This window comes from Salvelinus namaycush, chromosome 20, assembly GCF_016432855.1.
Source record: "Salvelinus namaycush isolate Seneca chromosome 20, SaNama_1.0, whole genome shotgun sequence".
Lineage (NCBI taxonomy): Eukaryota > Metazoa > Chordata > Actinopteri > Salmoniformes > Salmonidae > Salvelinus > Salvelinus namaycush.
The window spans coordinates 7,085,792-7,096,847 of record NC_052326.1 but is presented as its reverse complement, the minus strand read 5'-3'; positions in this window follow the sequence as shown (position 1 = coordinate 7,096,847).

The window sequence follows — 11,056 nt, the reverse complement described above, 5'->3', positions numbered from 1 at the left end:
TGCTACAATAAGAATCCCCGTTACAACAGTTATTAGCTACGTAGTTCCGCTTGTCTTATCATTTCCCCGCACAGCGGACACGTAAACAATTCAAACACAAAACAACGACATAACCTGTAAGTCTAACTGTCAGTTACAGTGCCCCTTCGGTGTTTGTTTCCAGAAACTTGTGATGAACAAAGTAAAGGCAGATATTTTGTTTGACAGAATTTTACACTTTGATTTATTATTGTGCAAATTCTTCTTAGGGAGACATTTTTTATTTGATTTGCATACAATGACAGCCTGGCAAGTAGTGTTGTTATTTTGTCTTGCACAAATGGGCCTTGAATATAAAATATAAATAATAATCAATTAAGTATTATGTCTTGGCCTTTCAATTCTTTAGAGAAAAACAAGAAATCGAGATATTGTGAATCGTCCAAACCTCTGAAAAAAATAGTATATTTTACTTTTAGGTCATATCGCACAGCCCTAATTGTGCATGGTGACATGACAACAAGCAGTTTTTGTAAATGCTGTCCCACCAAGGACTAACTCAAAGACTAATGGCCGAAGGGGTCCTTCTCCCTTACACACAGTCAGTGTTAATAATAAATACAAATACACACACCAAAAATATAAAACGCAACATGCAACAATTTCAAAGACCTAATCGTGTTACAGTTTATATAAGGAAATCAGTCAATTGAAATAAATTCATTTAAGCCCCAATCTATGGATTTCACATGACTGGGCAGGGGCCCGGCCCAGCCAATCAGAATGACTGAAAGGGCTTTATTACAGGCAAACACTCCTCAGTTTCATCAGCTGTCCGGGAGACTGGTCTAAGACGATCCCGCAGGTGAAGAAGCCGAATGTGTAGGTCCTCAGCTGGCGTGGTTACACGTGGTCTGCGGTTGAGGCCGGTTGGACGTACTGCCAGGTTCTCTAAAACGACATTGGAGGCAGCGTACGGTAGAGAAATCAACATTTAAATCTCTGGCAACAGCTCTGGTGGACATTCCTGCAGTCAGCATGCCAATTGCACGCTCCCTCAAAACTTAAGACATCCGTGGCATTGTGTTGTGTGACAAAACTGCACATTTTAGAGTGGCCTTTTACTGTCCCCAGAACAATGTGCACCTGTGTAATGATCATACTGTTTAATCAACTTCTTGATATGCCACACCTGTCAGGTGGATGGATTATCTTGGCAAAGGAGAAATGCTCACTAAAAAGGATATAAACAAATTGGTTCACAATTTTAGAGAAATAAGCTTTTTGTGCGTATGGAACATCTCTGCGATCTTTTATTTCAACTCATGAAATATGGGACCAACACTTTACATAGTGCATTTTATATTTTTGTTATATTTTGGTCCCATGTTTCATGAGCTGAAATAAATGATCCCAGAGATGTTCCACATGCAAAAGCTTATTTCTCTCAAATGTTGTGCACGTACCTGTTAGTGAGCATTTTTCCTGCAGTTGTCACAATGCCACAGAGGTCTCAAGTTGAGGCAGCGTAATTGAATGTTAATTTCTCTACCATAAGCCTCTCTCCAAAATTTAGAGAATTTGCCAGTATGTACAACCAGCCTCAACCGCAGACCACATGTAACCACAACTGCCCAGGACCTCCACATCCGGTGTCGTCACCTGCGGGATCATCTGAGACCAGCCACCCGGACAGCTAATTGAACTGAAAAGTATCGGTCTGTAATAACACCCTTTTGTGGGGGAAAAACTCACTCTGACTGGCTGGGTGGGCCTATGCCCTCCCAGCACAACCCATGGCTGCACCCCTGCCCATTAATGTGAAATCCATAGATTAGGGCCTTATAAATGTATTTAAATTCACTGATGTCCTTATATGAACTCACTAAAATCATTGAAAATGATGCATGTTGCAGTTATTATTTTTGATCAGTATAGATACTAGCCATCATTACTAGTAGCTTGCAGCAAGCATAATGTCCCGTCTGTCTCCCCGTGTCCCCTCCCTCACCGACGGGCCTAGACAGTATAGCAAAGATTATATCCTGAATAACTCAGATAAACACAACAAAAAAAGAAACATCCTCTCACTGTCAATTGCGTTTATTTTCAGCAAACTTAACATGTACTTAACATTAACATCTGATGACGGAGACGGGGGTGAGAAGGTGATGAAGCGTACTTCATGAGTTGTAACCGAAAAACAACTGGCATTTGGAAAGTTGAGGTGAGGGAGAAAGTGTTGTGGAACAAGAATACTTAGCATTGTTAAGTGTCTTGCTAGCTGGATTGAATTCTCCGTTATCTGGCCAGATAAATATTGAGCAACATCAGCTAACTTAGCTGATCAAATAATTGAGTTTATGGTGTGAAATTTAGCTCTCTAATCAAGTCAGACAGATAGCTAGCTAACGTTACATCAGATTAGCTAACGTAAGTAACCTAACCAATTCGCTATAATATTACCTGTTATACGAATTCTTGCCGTTCCTAAAGTTCTAATGTTAGTTTCTCACTGGACCCTGGCAATCTGTGTGAAATGTTAACTAGCTAACGAAATAAATACTATCTGTGAGCTAATGTTTTCCCTCTACAGCATGTGGTTATTTTTCAGAATGAGAGAATTAGGTGAAAATGAGGCATTGCTTGTTAAACAAGTGGATTCAGGGATGAAGTGGAGCTGGCTTAAACTGGATGCCGCTATAGAGGTGAAACGAACACCACACACACTTTCCCTCTTTCTCACTATGGTGGATAAAAAGGAGTATGCCAGAAAGAGATAATTTACACCAACAAAGGGTCTCATGCTCTGCTGGCACATTGTAGAACAGATGTACACAGGCAGAAAGTGTACAATGTAATAACGTGCAGTGTACATTTGCAAGAAAACGTATGTGACCTGGATTTCTGCATAAATTTGTCATAAAATGTGATCTGATCTTCATCTAAGTCACAAGAATAGACAAACACGGTGTGCTTAAACTAATATCACACAAATTGTATTTTTCTTGTCTATATTGAATACATAATTTAAACATTCACAGTGTAGGTTGGAAAAGTATGTGAACCCCTAGGCTAATGACTTCTCCAAAAGCTAATTGGAGTCAGGAGTCAGCAAACCTGGAGTCCAATCAATGAGACAAGATTGGAGATGTTGGTTAGAGGTGCCCTGCCCTATAAAACAACACTCACAAAATTTGAGTTTTCTATTCACAAAAAGCATTGCCTGATGTGAACCATGCCTCGAACAAAAGAGATCTCAGAAGACCTAAGATTAAGAATTGTTGACTTGCATAAAGCTGGAAAGGGTTACAAAAGTATCTCTAAAAGCCTTGATGTTCATCAGTCCACGGTATGACAAATTGTCTATCAATGGAGAAAATGCAGCACTGTTGCTACTCTCCCTAGGTGTGGCCGTCCTGCAAAGATGACTGCAAGAGCACAGCGCAGAATTCTCACTGAGGTTAAGAAGAATCCTAGAATGTCAGTTAGAGACTTACAAAAATCTCTGGAACATGCTAACATCTCTGTTGACGAGTCTACGATACATAAAACACTAAACAAGAATGGTGTTCATGGGAGGACACCACAGAAGCCACTGCTGTCCCAAAAAACTTTGCTGCATGTCTGAAGTTGGCAAAAGAGCACCAGGTTGTTCCAAAGCACTACTGGAAAAATATTCTGTGGAAAGATGAAACTATAGTTTAGTTGTTTGGAAGGAACACACAACACTACGTGTAGAATAAAAATGCACAGCACACCAACATCAAAACCTCATCCCAACTGTAAAGTATGGTGGAGGGAGCATCATGGTCTGGGGCTGCGGAAAAATTAATTCCAAAGTTTATCAAGACATTTTGCAGAAGAATAGAAGGCGTCTGTCAATTGAAGCTCAACAGAAGTTGGGTGATGCAACAGGGCAATGACCCAAAACACAGAAGTAAATCAACAACAAAATGGCTTCAACATCAAAATGGCTTCAACAGAAGTGGCCTAGTCAGAGTCCTGACCTCAACCCGATTGAGATGCTGTGGAATGACCTCAAGAGAGCAGTTCACACCAGACATTCCAAGAATATTGCTGAACTGAAACAGTTTTGTAAAGAGGAATGGTCCAAAATTCCTCCTGGCCGTTGTGCAGGTCTGATCCGCAACTACAGAAAATATTTGGTTGAGGTTATTGCTGCCAAAGGAGGGTAAACCAGTTCACATACTTTTTCTACCATGCACTGTGAATGTTTACATGGTGTGTTCAATAAAGACATACAAATGCATAATTGTTTGTGTTAATAGTTTAAGCAGACTGTGTTTGTCAATTGTTGTGACCTAGATGAAGATCAGATTAAATGTTATGCCCAATTTATCCAGGTAATTCCAAAGGGTTCACATACTTTTTCTTGCAACTGTAGCCCAAAGATATTACTTTTGTTTTGTTGAACTTGACATACTATAACAGGGGGATTATTACATTTTTTACTCAGTGAACGTTATTTTTGCACATGTATCCTTGTGCACTTGATCGATGTCTACTATAGTGGTCACTATAATAGAGAAAAAAATTGAATGCCTGTTTGTTTCATTCTATTTAAGATGGGGTTTTTTCCCCCAAGTGCAATATTTAGATGTGTGTGGTCACAAGCATCTTATTATAAAGGCTATCAACGCTAACTGCAATATTAATGTATTGTTTATTCTGTGGACTTGAGTGTAATTTGTAGTAAAGTCTAGGTAACAAATATAATTTTTTTGCTATGAGTTAGGATCACATTAACCACTTTATTTTACACACAGAGACTGATAATGTAGATCATATTATTTGGGGTTTAATTAGTACACAGTTAAAAACTGCATTTCGAGAAGGGATCCAGTCTAAATCACTAGAATTTTGTATTTCTTTTTTATCCACCTAGCTCACTAGTTCGCCCCCCTGTGGATAGTGGTCAACTGCAACGGAGGATAAGGCAGGACAAACTTGCATTAGCGTACTGGGCGAGGTTGAAAGGTGGTTCAGAAGGTACGGCAACAGGAGAATGCTGGGAGCAAGTAGTTGGTAAGCAGAGGACATACGGGTGGACAATCGGGCAGAAGGTAGAATATGGACTCGGGGGAGAGATCGGGCCAGCAATTGCATTGGGGAACGTTCCTCCATGGTAGTTTCCTAAACCAAGTGTAGATGTGCACATGATTGAGGGCAGAAGAGAATGGGATGAGACGGTGTGTGGAGAGATATAGATAAAAATTGGTTTTATTTGTTTGTAAGGACATATACAGTTCAAAGGATCCAGTCAGTGGAAGGATGGGGACAAGGGTGTATATACCAGACTTCAATGTTAGAGTAGCGGTTAACTGATTGAGAAATAAGGATTGCATTTGGAATATCATCCCTAATTTTATATTCCAACAAATTGGTGGTCTAGAATTCTTACTCAAATGCAACTTTGATATGGGTAAAATCCCTATTAAGCTTGCAAACTTTCATAAACAAGTATTTCTAACTTGGAACCTCATGTACACAATTTTTCCCCTTATAGGTATATAATCTGGAATAATAAAGACATAAAATATAAAAACAAGTCTTTGTTTTTCCAGAAGTGGATTGACAACACCATTATTTGGGTTAAACAATTATTGAATAATGCTGGACAACTATATGATTATCCAGAATTTATGAGAACACACAATGTTACATTCACTCCTGAGGAGTATCAAATTGTTGTTAGAGCTATCCCTGAAGGTGCTATTCTTCTTTTAGGAGAATATAACAATACTCCAAGTGCAACTGTTGAGGATTTTGTAGCCTCAATACAATTAGAAGGAACTGACATTTTAAACTATAAATGTAATAACATGTATATAAGGAAACTATGTCAATCTGTTCCTATTCCCTCTGCTAAAATGTACTGGAATGCAGCCCTAGGACAAGTGAACTGGAACCAAAGTTTCGTTGTTATCTGGTAAATATTGTATATCTAATAAGGTGAAAGAAGTATCATACAAACTCATTCATAGAATCCACCCTGTAAAGACCTTTATTATACACAGATATAAAATAGCTATTGATAACAAATGTGTATTTTGTGATTGTGACCCAGAGACTCTTGACCATTTATTTTGGGACTGCTCTTATGTCAGAAGATTTGTGTAAGTTAGAAGATTTTATTTTAAAAGAAACAACTATTAATGTTAATTTGAAAGCCTCTGATATTATGTTTTATTTTGAACCAAAATGATATGGACCCTGATTTAACTTTCATGGTTAATTTGTTTATCTTTCATAGAAGATTCTTTGTCCATAAAATGAAGTGGGTAGAGAACAAACACTTCTTCACATTTTTTAAGATTTATTTTGAAATGATCAGTAAATGTAAAAACAAAAAAAGCAATACACAACACAAGTATTTAACAAATTGAAAATTAATCTTGATCTGTAATACTGTTAGGTTAGGTTCATGTACTCTGTTTGTACATTTCTGTTTTTTGTAATTGTGTTAATAAAAAAAAGTTTTTTAAAATGCCTAACGTTACATAGCTCAGGTTATGCCAAATTAGCTCCCTGTACTGACTGTAGTCATCAGTTTTACAGCGTGAACCACCCACCCAATGACTGGAACCACCAAAAGCAAATTTCGCTAACTAGCTACTATAGCTGGTTAGCAAGCTAGCTTTGGCTGGCCAACATTCAATCACACAACTGGATTAGCTAGCTGCTGCATGTTTTGTTAGCCTAACTGAAAGCTAGTTAGCCGTCCAAAGACTACGTTTAGAAATGTGATGACTTGTAAGACATGTCTGTTATTTAACGGTCAATTTCAATGCATATAAGAAGTTAACCAGAGGTCTGACACTGACTAACTACCGTTAGCTTTGGTCACTAGCTAGTACGCTAACGTTATCATATCAGGCTTTTTCCTTATTTTTTCTTCATATCAGGCTAATGTGTGGCAAACCAATGCTAGCTAGCAAACGTTTGGATAACTCGTTAGATAGTTAACTAGCTGCCGGGACTCCGTGGTTTTGATTAGAGCTTAGCTAGTAATTTACTAGCAGTCATCAAACATCTTATAAACACTTGTGCTTAACTACTAACAACGCGACAATGTGAATAGCAAGCAAGCTAACAAGCCACTTACAATTCCAGGCAAGTTGGCGTATTTGGGATCAGCCATTTTTGAGGATGCAATGACGAGGTCGGTGGTGGATGAGTAGAAAAGATCGAAAAAATCTGCCAACGGTCTTTGAAATAGACCGTGTGGAAACGTTATTACTCCATTATATAGCTATCACCAACTGAATACACAAGCAGCAAACGAATCTTCGTCTATGGTATTATGGCGGTCCACAAACATACGTTAGAGGTGGATGTCGCCACCTACTGTATGGGTTAAGTATCCCTCTCATTTTCGAACGTTGCTATGGGCACATACAAACAACGGAAGTAAGGGATTCTACTTCCTCTGTACTTTTATATTTGTATTTATTTCACCTTTGTTTAACAAGGTAGGCCCGTTGAGAACAAGTTCTCATTTACAACTGCGACCTGGCCAAGATAAAGTAAAGCAGTGCGACAAAAAACAACAACACAGAGATACACATGGAATAAACAAAAGTACAGTCAATAACAGTAGAAAAAAATCTATATACAGTGTGTGCAAATGGAGTAAGGAGGTAAGGCAATAAATAGGCCATAGTAGCGAAGTAATTACAATTTAGCAAATTAGCACTGGAGTGATAGATGTGCAGATGATGATGTGCAAGTAGAAATACTGGTGTGCAAAAGAGCAAAAAAAGTTAATAAAAACAATATGGGGATGAGGTAGGTAGTTGGATGGGCTGCAGCGATCAGTGAGCTGCTCAGATAGCTGATGCTTAAAGCTAGTGAGGGAGATATAAGTCTCCAACTTCAGCGATTATTGCAATTCGTTCCAGTCATTGGCAGCAGAGAACTGGAAGGAAAGGCGGCCAAACAAGGTGTTGGCTTTGGGGATGACCAGTGAGATATACCTGCTGGAGCGCGTGCTACGGGTGGGTGTTGTTATGGTGACCAGTGAGCTGAGATAAGGCGGAGCTTTACCTAGCAGAGACTTATAGATGACCTGGAGCCAGAGGGTCTGGCGACGAATATGAAGCGAGGACCAGCCGACGAGAGCATACAGGTCGCAGTGGTGGGTTGTATATGGGGCTTTGGTGACAAAACAGATGGCACTGTGATAGACAGCATCCAGTTTGCTGAGTAAAGTGTTGGAGGCTATTTTGTAAATTATATCGCCGAAGTCGCGAATCGGTAGAATAGTCCGTTTTACGAGGGTATGTTTGGCAGTGTGAGTGAAGGAGGCTTTGTTGTGAAATAGGAAGCCGATTCTAGATTTAATTTTGGATTGGAGATGCTTAATATGAGTCTGGAAGGAGAGTTTACAGTCTAGCCAGACACCTAGGTATTTGTAGTTGTCCACATATTCTAAGTCAGAACAGTCCAGAGTAGTGATGCTAGTCGGGCGAGCCGGTGGGGGCAGCGATCGGTTTAAAAGCATGCATTTAGTTTTACTAGCTTTTAAAAGCAGTTGAAGGCCAAGGAAGGAGTGTTGTATGGCATTGAAGCTCGTTTGAAGGTTTGTTAACACAGTGTACAAAGAAGGGCCAGAAGTATATAGAATGGTGTCGTCTGCGTAGAAGTGGATCAAGGAATCACCCACAGCAAGAGCGACATCATTGATATATAGAGAGAAAAGAGTCGGCCCGAGAATTGAACCCTGTGGCACCACCATAGAGACTGCCAGAGGTCCGGACAACAGGCCCTCCGATTTGACACACTGAACTCTATCAGCTAACTATCAGAAATAGTTGGTGAACCAGGCGGGGAAGTCATTTGAGAAACCAAGGCTGTTGAGTCTGCCGATAAGAATAAGGGGATTGACAGAGTCAAAAGTATTGGCCAGGTCGATGAAGACGGCTGCACAGTACTGTCTTTTATTGATGGCGGTTATGATATCGTTTAGTACCTTGAGCGTGGCTGAGGGGCACCCGTGACCAGCTCGGAAACCGGATTGCACAGCGGAGAAGGTAGGGTGGGATTTGAAATGGTCAGTGATCTGTTTGTTAACTTGGCTTTCGAAGACTTTGGGAAGGCAGGGCAGGATGGATATAAGTCTGTAACAGTTTGGGTCTAGAATGTCACCCCTTTTGAAGAGGGGGACGACCGCGGCAGCTTTCCAATCTATAGGAATCTCAGACGATACGAAAGAGAGTTTGAACAGACCAGTAATAGTGGTCGCAACAATGGCGGCGGAACATTGTCTAGTCCAGCTGATTTGTAGGGTCCAGGTTTTGCAGCTCTTTCAGAACATCTGCTATCTGGATTTGGGTGAAGGAGAGGCTGGGGAGACTTGGGCAAGTAGATGCGGGGGATGCAGCGCTGTTGCCCGGGGTTGGGGTAGACAGGAGGAAAGCAGCCGTAGAGAAATGCTTATTGAAATTCTCGATTATCGTGGATTTATCGGTGGCGACAGTATTTCCTAGCCTCGGTGCAGTGGGCAGCTGGGAGGAGGTGCTCTTATTCTCCATGGACTTTACAGTGTCCCAGAAAATTTTTGAGTTAGAGCTACAGGATGCAAATTTCTGTTTGAAAAAGCTAGCCTTTGCTTTCCTAGCTGACTGTGTGTATTGGTTCCTGACATCCCTGAAAAGTTGCATATCGCGGGGACTATTTGATGCTAGTGCAGTACGCCACAGGATGTTTTTGTGCTGGTCGAGGGCAGTCAGGTCTGGAGTGAACCAAGGGTTCTTAGTTCTGTTCTTAGTTCAATTTTTTTTGAAAGGGGCATGCTTATTTAAGATGGTGAGGAAATTACTTTTAAAGAACAACCAGGCATCCTCTACTGACGGGATGAGGTCAATATCCTTCTAGGATACCTGGGCCAGGTCGATTAGAAAGGCCTGTTCGCAGAAGTGTTTTAGGGAGCGTTTGACAGTGATGAGGGGTGGTCGTTTGACCGCGGACCCATAACCGATGCAGGCAAACAGCAGAGGTGTATTTGGAGGGCAAGTTGGTCAGGATAATATCTATGAGGGTGCCCATGTTTATGGATTTAGGGTTGTACCTGGTGGGTTCCTTGATAATTTGTGTGAAATTGAGGTTATCTAGTTTAGATTGTAGGAAGGCCCGGGGTGTTAAGCATATCCCAGTTTAGGTCACCTAGCAGAACGAACTCTGAAGATAGATGGGGGGCAATCAATTCACATATGGTGTCCAGGGCACAGCTGGGAGCTGAGGGGGGTCTATAACAGGCAGCAACAGTGAGAGACTTATTTCTGGAGAGATTCATTTTTAAAATTAGAAGCTCAAACTGTTTGGGAATAGACCTGGAAGTATGACAGAACTTCCCTACTGTAGTGCGCCAGCTCCTTTCCCAGCGTTTGCAAAACATTTCGATGGAGTAAATGATTCAAAGGAGTTAAATTATAGAGTATAAAAGTAAAGTATAAGTGTTAGTGAATAAGTGCAATTATATATTTATTTCATTCAAGTTTGCTAACGTTAGCTACTAGTTGTGTCAGAGTTAGCTGGTAGCAAGATGAACTATATATACTGTAATGAAACAGGCAGGGAGCAGGCCTTGAACCCTCGACCTTCTAGCCCGAATTCCAGTGCGCTATCGACTGTGCATGCATACACTCTCCATAGACAGACATTGGCAGTAGAATGGCCTTGCTGAATGGCTCAGTGACATTAAAAATGGCACCGTCATGGGATGCCACATTTCCAACAAGTCAGTTCTCCAAATTTCCGCCCTGCTAGAGCTGCTCCTCCTGTCAATTGTGAGTGCTGTTATTGTGAAGTGGAAACGTCAAGGAGCAACAATCATTCAGCCGCTAAGTGGTAGGCCAAACAAGTTCACAGAACGGGAATGCCGAGTGCTGAAGCACGTAGCAGGTTAAATTCATCTGTCCTCGGTTGCAACACTCAGTAATGAGTTCCAAACTGCCTCTGGAAACATCTTCAGCACAATAACTGTTTGTCGGGAGCTTCATGAAATGTGTTTCCATGGCCGAGCAGCCGCACACAAGCCTAAGAACACCATGCA